Source organism: Elgaria multicarinata, chromosome 3 (assembly GCF_023053635.1).
Source record: "Elgaria multicarinata webbii isolate HBS135686 ecotype San Diego chromosome 3, rElgMul1.1.pri, whole genome shotgun sequence".
Taxonomy (NCBI): Eukaryota; Metazoa; Chordata; class Lepidosauria; order Squamata; family Anguidae; genus Elgaria; species Elgaria multicarinata.
In genome coordinates, this window is record NC_086173.1 from 93,264,008 (window position 1) to 93,276,858 (window position 12,851).

Consider the following 12,851-nt stretch of genomic DNA (forward strand, 5'->3'; position numbering starts at 1 on the left):
AGTCAGCCACAACTAGGCTGACAACTGTTACCCAGAGGACATTTTCTTCTGCCACCCCCAGACTGTGGAATGGCCTGCCAGAGGAGATTTGTTGCCTTAATACTCTTTCTGAGTTTAAGACAGCCATAAAGACTAGTCTCTTCCAGCAGACCTACCCAGATGAATTTTAAACCTAAGAATTTTAATATGTTGTGACTGTTGTTTTAATATTGTATTGGTTTTATATGCACTTTTAACTAGATTTATGTATTATGTTGTTGTTGTTGTTGTTATCCCTGATTTCTCAGAATGCCATGTAAATTTCAAGGAGAGAAACAAGTGGTATTACACAAACTTAGTCGGGTTGCCCAGACAGTATTCAAAGCAAGTTTGAAATTCTTCCTGTTCTTTCACTTGATGCTCCCCACCTCCACCCACAAAGCTCTTAAGGGTTGACTGGTTATACTGTCATAATTTTTCCCTCTGGAGTGAAGCTCCCGTTGAGTGCCACTGAAGTGGCACGCTGATGTTCCCAGAATATTTCCTGGGGAAGGAGCTGTCATGTCTTCACCAAAGAAGAAGCCCATTTGACTCACATCCGAGATTCACTTATTCTTTTTGGCATATAAGCAATGGGCATGTGTGAGTGTTTTAGCAGTTCTGTCTTGTATATAAAAGCTGGTTTAAATTCACGTTTTTTTTCTAATATATTTTTTGCAGATTTTGGTAGTTCAATATATGGATCAGGTTTTTTCCTACCAACTTTATTTTTAATACAAATCAAATAAATGATCATGAGATATGTCCTATCTTGTTATTTTAGATCTCACTTAGAAGTTCTTTAATATATCTTCTATTTTATAGCATATTTAGGTGGACATCTTTTGTAGTCATTTTTGCTTTTAGAGTACGGCTTTCTCTTGCATCTTCAACCACAACTATTTTCCATTCAACTATATTCCTGTGGTGAGTCCCGATCCTTCCAGCACGCACCCTCTGGTGAACTGATACAGAACACCCAAATTAGTGAGACTTCTTTATTGCATGAAGTCCTGTGGTTAAAGCTTAATGGTTACACTCCTCAGAAATGATATAGGTGATGGCCATTGGCTTTAGGCTCTGTGTAACTCCAGAACAGTCAAAAACTAAAAAGTAAAACTATGACAAGAGTTCCACACAACAGATTTTCTCATTGAAATCACTGAGGCTTAAAACACAAGGGAAAGGGCTCGGGATTCCTGGGGCCATCCTTCCCAGGCAATCGAGGACAAGAGTCAGTAACCTGAATGATTTCTGAGACACGAATTTCCGCAAGCAGCACAAGGAAATGGAACGAGTCTGGGGTCATCCCTGCCAGGCAATCAAAGGCAAGAGTTTTAGAAAAGGTGCAAACAAATCCACACATGCAGAGACGCATGCAAAGAACTTCATTGGGATCTCTGTGCTACATGGGTGAGGCCTATTAAGTCCAAGAGTAAGTCCACACAAACAGAGATTTCCACAGCATAGCTTTTGACTTCGTAACTCTGCACTGCATGAATTCTGGCAGAGAAAATTCAAAGAGTCAGGATCAAACCCAGACTACAGGCACTCTGAACTAACAAAAAGGAAGACACACAGTCCACAGCATAATGAGAGTTCAACATCTATGAAAAGCATCACAGTATTCTTCATGGCAATTCTTAGCAATCCAAAGTTGCAATTAGAAGGAGAGTCCATGAGCAAAGTGCTTCCACAGACACAAACAATGGTGGGTCCAAGCAGAAAGGGTTTGGGGCAAGGAAGTCAAGACTGTTCCTGGCAAAGGCTCCTCACCTTTGCATCGACTTAAAAGGGGAAAACATGACATGTAAGACACCTCCTTCAGAGCACTTGACTGAAATGGGATTTTGGCCTTTCAGCAAGGCCTCTGTCCAAACAGGGCATCTCTGTTTGGCCCTCCCATGATGGTGCTTCAATCTGGATGACCCTTCTGCAAGCACCCCCCCCCATCAGGTTCTCATGGAAATCTTCCAGCTCCCTCCTTTGCGAAGGCCAAAAGTGGACTGGGAGTAGGGTGACACCCCCCTCCCACTTAGGGTGACCATATGAAAAGGAGGACAGGGCTCCTGTATCTTTAACAGTTGTATAGAAAGGGGAATTTCAGCAGATATCATTTGTGTATATGGAGAACCTGGTGAAATTTCCTCTTCATCACAGCAGTTAAAGGGGCAGGAGCTATAATAGAGTGACCAGATTTAAAAGAGGGCAGGGCACCTGCAACTTTAACTGTTGTGATGAAGAGGAAATTTCACAAGGTTCCCCATATATACAAATAACACCCTTTTCTATGCAACTGTTAAAGATACAGGAGCCCTGTCCTCCTTTTCATATGGTCACCCTACTCCCACTTCTGCTCTGCTCTGAGAATGCTGACAGATTCTGACATTTGACTTCCTCAGTAGGCCCAGACTCTGCCAGACTATTTATTTATTTATTTATTTATTTATTTATTTATTGCATTTCTATATCGCCCAATAGCCAAAGCTCTACTTTTAATCAAATTCTAATCATAAACTACAAGGCCCACTGCAGTGCTGAAGCTGGCCCCTGACAATTTCATTCAAATAGAAAGGTTTGTAGTCCATTCTCAGATTTTGTGAATTTGTCTCTATCATTTCTCATATATTAAGATGCACTCCTATACTCATTTATCTGGGAGTAAGTGCCTGGAAATCACTGTTATCAAACCAAGTATCTACAGCTGGTGTTACATTCTTCTTCCAGGAATAATACATTTAGCAGTTCCAAGTGACTTCCTAGTAAGTTTGTTTTCAGTATAATGCTTTAATTACAGCACCAGTTAATAGATAAATGCTCTAATGAGATTTGAATAATTGGGATCTGTTTGCCAAAAAGTTAATATTTTGTATCCAGCATAAGAGGAAAAACTATCTACTTTCTAAACAGTATATAGAAATTACAGTGACACCATCAGTATAAGTTTAAATTTAGTTAGCTACATTTATTGTTTATATATGCTAAAGATTGTCTTATGACTGCTTTTCTGCTCTTTAGTTATATTTTTATTATTGGTTTTACTGAATGTGGTTGTTTTTTGGCATCTTGTTTGCTGCTTTGGAGATTTTTGTATTAACAGAAAAGCAGGATGTTTTAAATTAAATAAATGCCATACAGACATAAAGCATTTTATCCATATGGTTTTCCATTGTGAAGGGATAAACGTCTCTGCCATGAAGTGTGTGTGTGTATCTTCTGACAATACCGTAATGTTGTGGAAGCCACTGCAGCATGCGTCCATCCTATGCTGCTCCAGTAACATTGAAGATACATTGATGTAGCTCCTTTTGACATCACTACTGTTGAAGTTCCTACAGCTCCTGGAAAACGCAGTGCTTGTGCGGGAAGGAGATGAATCCTCTTACCTGGCCTAGATTTCTAACCATTACCATAAAAGCATGGGAGGATCACATACTGCAGAGGCTTTCATGCTGTTAAGGCAACATCAGAAGAGTCCCTTGTAGAACAATCCTATACAGAATCAATTCCCAGTGAGCTCAGTGGAACTTAAATTTCCAGTAAGTGAGTAGTAATTGCAGCTTAAGTGTGAATTGCAGCCTAAAATTCATTGAACAGCAGATTAACTCTTCTGAAAATCACTCTTTGACTATAGATCTGCACTGAATTGTGGGCTCTGATCTAAGTAAATTATCTGCATAGCTGGGTGTCACTTGTGAAATGGACAGAGGTAATAGTCTAATATTAACCTACCAATATTAACCCTGCCAATATTAACCTTCTCACCACTATGAGAAAAGGACATCAATACTGTTGTTCATCACATAGTTAATACCATTTGTTTTTTGTTTTGTTTTTTGCACAGCAGTGTAGTTTTGACAAGCCAAACAGGAAATATTTGACTGATAACTACATAGTAATCACTTAACAAATGTACATATGATGATGGCTGTAACTACATAAAGTGGCTCTCAGGAGGGTAATTCCCCCTTCAACCCTCTAAGCAACCCCCTTCAGAGCAATTGTAGGGTAGTGCAATGAAGGAAAGGAGGAGAAAGTCCCAACACTCATGTAATGTTGGATTTTGCCATTTTATATCTTAGGCAATAAAAACCCTGATAGGAAATAAGCATTTTGTGTTGGACTTTCAATAGTGCTGTTAGGGCTGAACTTTGGGGCAAAGTCTGATCAGCCCGGAGTTGATGTAGGAGGTTATGTAGGCATAAGCAAGCGAATGCTGAAATATAATCAGTGAATACGATTCTATGTCCTATTCTTGTGTTATGCTTGAATAGGGTAGACCAGCCTTTCCCAACCTGATGCCCTGTGGATGGTTTCAACTTCATTTCCCATCAGACCTAGCCGGCATAGCCAGTGGCCTGGAATTCTAAGGGCTGTAGCCGAAAACATCTGGAGGGCACCAGGTTAGAGAAAGCTATGGAAGGGTATGAAGGATAATTCCGCACATGTCAGCCCTGCCCCCAATGTCCTCAGTTTCCCCATAAGAAAATGGGAGGTCTGCAGAGGGCTTCTAGCCGTGTTCACTTGAACACAAGTCTCCAGGTGACTGGGACCCTGCTTTATCAGGGTTCCCAATTGTGGAAAGGTTTCTATTTGTGTTCAGTCAGTGAACACAAATACACCAAAGATCTCCTTATTCAACACAGAAATGGTGGGAAGGGGTGGGGTGAGTGCATGTAAGAATGTTGCCTCATCCCTCTGGTCAATCCTATTCAGGCATAATACTCAAATAGGACTCAGGTGACTGCTGGTTTGGGGTTCTCCTTGCTATGTCTTCCCCTTCTTCCTGTTTTGAAACTCACTCTGCTCTCCAGAATTTTTAAAAAATTATTATAACTCACTACAGTCTAGCAAAACAGCCTATGAAAAGAAACAAACATCAATGGTGGTAGAAAAAAATGGGGTGGGCTGTATAAAACATGAAAGTGAAAGAAAGAGGCCTGCACAGTGATGGGGTCAGGTGAAGTACTGAGGAAGAGCAGGACGCACAAAAACAGAAAGCACAGAGGTAAGAAATGTCTGGATTTTTTATATTGCTACTAGTTATATCTTTTCATTTCTCAATGGGAAGGAAAATGTAATGGGTAGGCCCAAGCCTCTCCTGGAAATGTGGTGGGTAGGCTACCTCAATGAAGATGCTCCATCCTGAAATTAAGTCCTGTGGTTGCCTCACTGACACTGTGGAATGCTAGGCACTGATTGACATAAGAAAGAAAGAACATCTACATTTTGATTGACAATGGGTAGTATCTAACATTAGACCTATGCAGAGTAGACCCTCTGCAATGAATGTGACTTAAGTTAGTCTCATTGATTTCAGTGGGTCTCCTCTACATAGACTAACATTGGGTACTACCCAAAGATTATTTTTTAAAAAAAATCTGTAAAAGTGTTTCTCTACTTTATGAAACCCTTCAGAAGTTAACAGTCTTGTTTATGCTGGAACTACAAGAATGCATCCACCAATAAATTTCACTACTTTAAATGTGCTATCAAAAATCTTCTGACACTTTGCCACAAGACATCTGTCCTTTTCCCTGATCCTCTTTTCAAATAGGTTAAAGCTCATAGATTCTGACCTTTGAATGTTTCCTTGCTATTTTCTTTTGCAAAAATCCTATGAAATTAAATGCATAAAATTATGTTAATATGACATTCTGCCAGCATGCACACTTTGTTTATATAGAGTTGCCTCTCCTGGAGGGCATAGTTCCCAACATTTTTTTCATGTAGAACAGTCATGAAGTCATTTAAAAAAAAATTTTTTTTTTAAATCAATATCTAACTCATCAAGCAGAAGATGCTGTGTTCCTTTGTCCCCAGCCCCAACATAAATCTTAGTATGTCAGAAGCTTGGTATGTCACTAGCTTCTGGTCTGTTTCCAGGAAGAATTCAAAGTGACCTTTAAAGCCCTCCAAGGACCAGGCTACCTGAAAGCTTGCTACCAGGCATCCTCTCATACAAGCCTGCCTGGGCTTTAAGCACTTCGAGAGAGGCCCTTCTCTCAGTCACATCACTGATGGAGTTATGTTTAATGGCCCTGCTGAGGGATGCTAGGTTGGTTGCCTCCCTGTTGTCCTTCCATCAGCAGGCAATAATGCTTTTATTCAAGCAGGCCTTTGGCATGTAAGCTGGTCCATTGCTGAACTGGGTTCTTTTGGGTTGGGTACTGTTTTTATTTCTTTTATTGTTGTGTTTTTATCTATGTAAGCCTATTTTTTATGATTGTTTTAACTAAGTTTGTTTTAACCTTGAGCACCATTGTTTGGTGGAAAGGCCGGGTATAAATCAAATAAAAATTATAAATAACTTGTGACTTCAGTTAACTTTTAGTTCTTAGTTTGTCAGTATCACAACTGACTCCATACTTCTAAAGAATCCTTTGCTGCATTATACTTGGTTCACTATATTCAGAAGCCTAGTGTCTTAGAAGCTTTGAAACTATACTTGGTATTCCCTTCCCAGTGGAAACAGAGAAAAATGCTATTCACACATTGCAGACTTTCTAATAAGATGCTTAGAGCCAAATATTATTTTTGTTAACTATTCTACAAGACTAGAATAGTCAATCCTGAACTTGTGGTTCAGGAGCATTGACATGTGCAGCACATTTCATTATGGTTTGCACCCAGGATTTTTTTTTAAAGTTGATCATTTATTGAATACTCAATCATAAAGGACATTATTTTTATTCATTCGTTTATTAAACACTGTAGATACTGATGCCCTACTCAGCATTAGTGTGGGGGGGGGGATGAGGAGAAGCTCCTCAAGTCCCAGCGTTAGTGGGGTGTTGTGGTGACACTGGCCAGAGGAGGGGCTTATGGGGTGATATTAGCCTTCTGGGGCCCTACTCCTGGCCTTATTGAAGCATGGCTCTTTTCGCTCCTGTTGCTGAGAGCAACAGCACATTGTCGGGAGTGGCAGCAGTGGAGCAATTCAGCGCTTATTACTTGAGACATTAGGGTGTGCCTGGGCATACCCAGCACACCCCTTGCGCAAGCCTATGTTCAGGAGGAGACTGGCACTTTCTGTGTACCCTCTTTTCTCCCTCCTTCACTGAAGGGATGGTGGGATTTAACATGTGCTTGGAGAAAAATAGTACTGGTGGTAGAGGTGCCTAGAGGCTAGTGTTTTCCAGCTCCCCATGTCTCTCAGTGTCTCCCCAGTTTGGGTGTTTTAAAACAGCTGAAAGGATAATATTCACAATGAAACTACTAAAGCTGCACTACAACAAGTAAACTGAATTTGTTTTTCTAGTGATTCAAATAAATAATTTTATCTACAATGGATGATTCAGTATCGTATAGATTCTCAAAACTTCACACTGATTGGCATTTGTATGGCTGCCTTTGTGCTGTTGGATTGTAGTGCAGTGCCATGAAATGGAACCCCAGTTGAGTAAAGAAACTGAGCCCTTAAAAGAAATATTAATTGAAAGTCCTTTTTTCCCTATGTGTACTTTTGTATCAATTCAGCTCACCATGACCTACTTGCTTTTCATATGCTATCTGCAAAATCAGCTTTCAGGGGAAATTGTTAGGTTCACTGTATAATTAATTTCTACCTATGTTTTAATTAATAGTGCTTTTGTATCTCCTTTTTAAAAATTATCCTAACATGAACTCCCACAGAAACAAAAGTTTTTAAAAAGGGTGGCGGGGGTAGCGGCGGCTGTGCATTAAGCAAACTATTCAAGTTCTTTCCTTACCGCTCCATGCTCTCAAATGTTCCTTATGTCTCAATTATGCCATTGACTTCATTATAATTCAAAGACAGGATACAAAGATTCCAGCTCAACGTATCAGGCATAAAGGCTATGGCCAGGCAGAGAAGCATGATGCAATTCTGCTTATGTAGAGATGGGTTATGGCATTTGCCTTCCCCATTCATTTGCATGTTAGTTGGTAATAGGGGTGTGTTTTCCACCCTGGAATTATCTGGTAACCGCGAATATTCGCAGAGCATTCAATCTTCCAGAGTAGAGATTGGCTGCTTTCAAACCCATCGATTAATATCAGAGTGGAGACATGCCCAATCGGAGCTTCTAAAGTCTCTAAAATTATCTGACTGTTTTTCAGGCATCAATGCTCTCTCTCTCTCTCTCTCTCTCTCTCTCTCTCTCTCTCTCTCTCTCTCTCTCTGTGTGTGTGTGTGTGTGTGTGTGTGTTTGAATTTAATATCTTCATATTTGGAAGATTCTGAGTGGGTTGAGGGGTAGCTTTGATATTGACATCTGTGGCTAACCAATTAGGAATTGCCACAACGCTGACCATGACCGTGTTCTCCTCCAATCACAGTGTTCAGGGGAGAGGGAAACATTAACTGGCTGCTGATTCTGGCGGGGGAGGGAGCACATTTCTGCTTGGACTCATAGAAGATATCCACATTTCCACAGTGTGAAAGTGCTTCTGGTGAGTGAAGAAGCTTCTACACCTGAGTCAGGCACAGGTAGGCTCTTTATTTCAGTTAAACTGTTACTCCAGTTGGCTGGCTGGGCTTCCAGTGGGGAGGGGGGGGGCTCTCTCCAATAGATCTGGAGGACACCAGGTTGGAGAAGCCTGGAGTAGAAACTTCCACCAGCAGCAGTGGAACTTTGCACTGTAAAAGGTAAAAGCTCCCTCCATAAATAAGCAGGGGGTGGATTAATATTTCTATCTCTCTGTTTGTTTAAGGGGGATAATGGTTTGGGGGGGGAATTTTAAAAAATCCTAAAAAATCAAGGCATGAATGGAACTGCTACAAACTTGGCATGCCTAAAACCCTCCTTAATAACTATCACTGTGCCAAGTTTCATCTCTTTGTCTTTAAAAATGAGGGAGCTGTAAGCATTTGATTAATCTTCATTGATAATCCAACAATCAATCGGCGGAGTAAGGGGAGCTGCTCTGAAATTGGGGCAGAGAATTGCCTCAACAGAGCTCTGGCTCAATTTTCAAGGTAGAGAAGACCCACTTTGCACACCCCTAGTTGGTAACATATCCTCACTTTGATAGGCAAACTTGATGATGTGTGTAAAGGAAGCCCGAAGGGAGCTAGCAGCCTGCGCCTGCACCTTCACTTTCACCACCTTCCCAGCGGCTCCTTGGCACTTGGAATCTCTAGGGAAGGACACCAGGAACCCAGCCCAATATCTAGCACTGACCCAAATTTCAAGAAGCTAGCATCATGCACAAATGAGGTAGAAGGAATTTATTGGTTAGTAAGGGTAGGGGACAAATGGGAAGAACTACAAGTAATACACCCATACAGGCATGCCTAGCATAAAAACCCACCTACCTTAAAAATAATAAAACCTAGCTGAACTACTTACTCCCAAGTAGGGCCCTGCCATTGCCATTGCCACTGCCACGAACACCTCCGCACACACTATGAGGAGGGACTAGATGAAGACCAGGGGGAAAGCCCTTTACTTTATATTCTCCAACTCCCCATTCCATCTCTGGCTCTGTCCTCCCCTTGGTGCAGCCCAAACACCTGGTTTCAGACCTTCCTAGCTGCAAAAATCCTCCTTCCTACCAGCCATGGTGGTTTATGGCCTTGAGACGGAGATGCCTTCCTGGCATCAAGGCCTTTCCATCTTGGCGTGTGGTATTGGGGAAAAGCACCACTTAACAGGTGATAGACGAGAGACAGGCTCTGGTGCTATTGAAAAGTGTAAAACCTTTAATAAAATCTTTGTGTATCAAAGGGTCAATCCATTCTTGGCCACCTCCCTTACCTAGGTGTCCTGTTATAAATCTGCAGGCTAGTACCCTTCTTGGCTTAAAATAATATGCATTAAAAGTGTCATGCTAAAACTATCCCAACTACTTGACCCATACACATGACTACCCAGTGCAGTCTATCTGATCGCCTTCACAATGTGTACTCTGGACTTTGCTTGTGGCACAACATATGGGTTTGCCATATTCAAGATATCATTCTTTTAAGAGCTCTGAATAAGATAGGAGTAAGAGATACGGTTCCCTTAGATTTATTTGATAAACTAGCCCACTATTGACTACTGCTTACTGACAGTAGCTCTCTAAACTCTCTATCAGAGGAGTTTCCTAACCTTGATAACCAAGTGTTGGCAACTAACCTGGGACCTTCTGGATACAAAACATGGGAAAGCCCTGTCCTTAGCTTTTCCTCAGAGTTCTAGGAAAATCTGCACATAGTGATCTTTGCTTGCTTAAGGGGACCTAAAGAAATAGAATCCCCTGAATGGAAATTGCCAACTCTGTCAGCAACCAATACTGGGAATTATAAACATACCTATGTCTATTCAGCCACTATGGAATACATAGTAGTGCAACAGGCAGTCTATCAATATTTAGGAGCTTGTGCTTTGCCTTATCTATTCCTTAAAAATAGACAAACTCTTCCTTATAAAGGAAGAAAGTGGCAAGTACTGGCCAGTTGACCCTCAGAAGACCGTTCCACTACTTAATGTTGTGCAGGACCCCCCGGGTGATGCCTTTGGATATGTCTCCTGGAGAGGCAGAGAGCTCAGTTTCTGAGGTGGAGGGGAATGCTGGGCTACAACTTAGTACCAGAGAACACCAGCACCTTAAGAGGCATGATAGGGTGGTGGCCAGGTGAAGGAATGCTCACTTACTGAAGAGGACTGCTCATAAGTTGGGCTCTCCTCATGACGAAGACATCTGACAACCCTCTAACATGATGCAGCTGAGCACTGGGTGGGGCTCTAGTAGCTCTAACTATATTAGCTCTCATTTGCCACAGGGGAGTTGGTAGAAACAACATCTGGATTTCAGCTCTAGTCTTTGTAGTTTCCTGGAATTTGTTGTGTGTTTGGTCCTCTGTGCTATTGAGCCTTGGATCTCTACCCGATTCTGCTTTTGGATTGTCTTTTTACTTGATTGATCTGTTGGTTTTTGAACCTGGCTGTGCCTCAGGCCTTGTTCTGGAATAACCCTTATGTATCTGGTAATATTCTGCTTGACCATTTGCCTGCTAAATTGCCTACCCTATTGTATACATCCCTGTACTTGCTTAGAAACTGAGCCAGGACTCAGTTTAGAGTAGGACAGTTTCAAGAAAACAAGAACATTTTAGCAGCTGCAGCAAAGACTTCTGGATATGTGTGGAGAGACCTGAATTGTTGGGGCCCGCAGAATATTCTCAGAAGCAATAGATTAGCTATAACATGGAACTTTCTGCTATGGACTGGAACAGCATTTTATATTTCAATCCTTCATGCTGGCAGCAAAATTCACCATATCTGTGAAATTGTAACTTCCACAGATATGTAGTTACAGTTGGTTAGTAAAATGTAGGTCTTACAATTTAAGAATCCTTACCAAACTTATGATCAGTCCTGCCAGGCCCACTAAACCATGCTGTGTGTATGAGACAGAAATAAAATGGGGAGACAAATAACCGTTCATCCTAATTCAGTTCCAATATGCAGTAATAATTGCCAATGGAAAGAAGAACAAAAAAGGATTCTGCTGCATCCCTTATCATTATCAGCCTAACTTTATGTTTAGGAAACAGCCGTTTAAAAACACAACAACCCACAAGTCTTCACATTAGATGGATTGTTTTGTACTTACAGAGCATTCAGCTGAGAAGAAAGATAGGTTGAAACTCCTGCTAACAAGCTGGAGACAATGACAAGAAGAAGAAACAGCAAAAGATTTTGACATCATGGAAACTACCCTCATAGTACATTACCAGATTCAAGGACAATATAATTTCTCAGACTTTGAATCAAAGCACTGCTATAATAGCTTAATCAGTGACTATTCAGAGCAGCTTTGTGATTTAAATCTTTGCAATGAATAGATAGTTTGTAATATTCTCCAACATTCAGAGGTGGAAATAGGTACATTCAACTGCCCGTCATCTGCTCAGTTTCTCCTGGTCGTGAAGTCTCCAGAATGCAGAAGCTCAGTCTAGAATGAATACACATTCATAGTCGTTTTGCTGTATGTGATATGAAGCTTCTATTGAGGATCATTTGATTGAAAGGTGGGATGAAACTTTAAATACATACGTACGTTGATGGATACAAAAAGTGATCAATATGGTATCAACTCTATACTAAGCAAATTTCCCTCATGGGAGTGCAAAGTGGATACCATCTTAAAGTTCTTATTAAGCTCTGAAATGCTTAGTTTTTGTATACGATTGCATAAACCAGAACAAAGAGATACTAACATGCACCTTAACCCCCTCCCCGCAGACGCATGCAGTGCCAGCATAAAACATAATTAATGTAATCCTATGCAAGTTTTCTCAGAAATATAGCCCCCTGGTAGTCTTCAAATGTAACTATGAGCCACAGTTTGTTTTAACCATGGTTTGTTGAAGGCCTACATCCTGCTTGCAGATGATTAAACAACTGTTTTGCATAATGTTTGTTTGATGTCTCTATGTTTCCTCTGACTATTTATAATCAGACTGGATGCTGATTATAAAGCTTGATATAAAGAACTGATAGGACACTTGTGTTAGCAAAATGATTCGGTAGCTTTCAGTCGAACAGTTGTCTTTCACTTACAAAGATTACTATACCAACCTGCTTTTTGATCATGCTGATTTTTGTTAGTGAATGATGCTTGAAGATAAATCATGTGTAACTTGAAAGCTTGCATACTCTTTTAGTAGACAAAGCTTCTTCTTCCTTAGAACAAAATCATTTTGACTATCTCGAGGGTCTGCACGAAGGGTTTCCCCCAGGGTGGCTTTGCAGTAGCAACACATCATCTACATGACGCAGCTGCCATTGTGAAGCCATATGGGGACAAAGCCTGAAAACTCCGCTCCAAAAAAGTGGGGAACTTACCCTGACATTTTTGGCAGCAGAGCCCATAGTGCC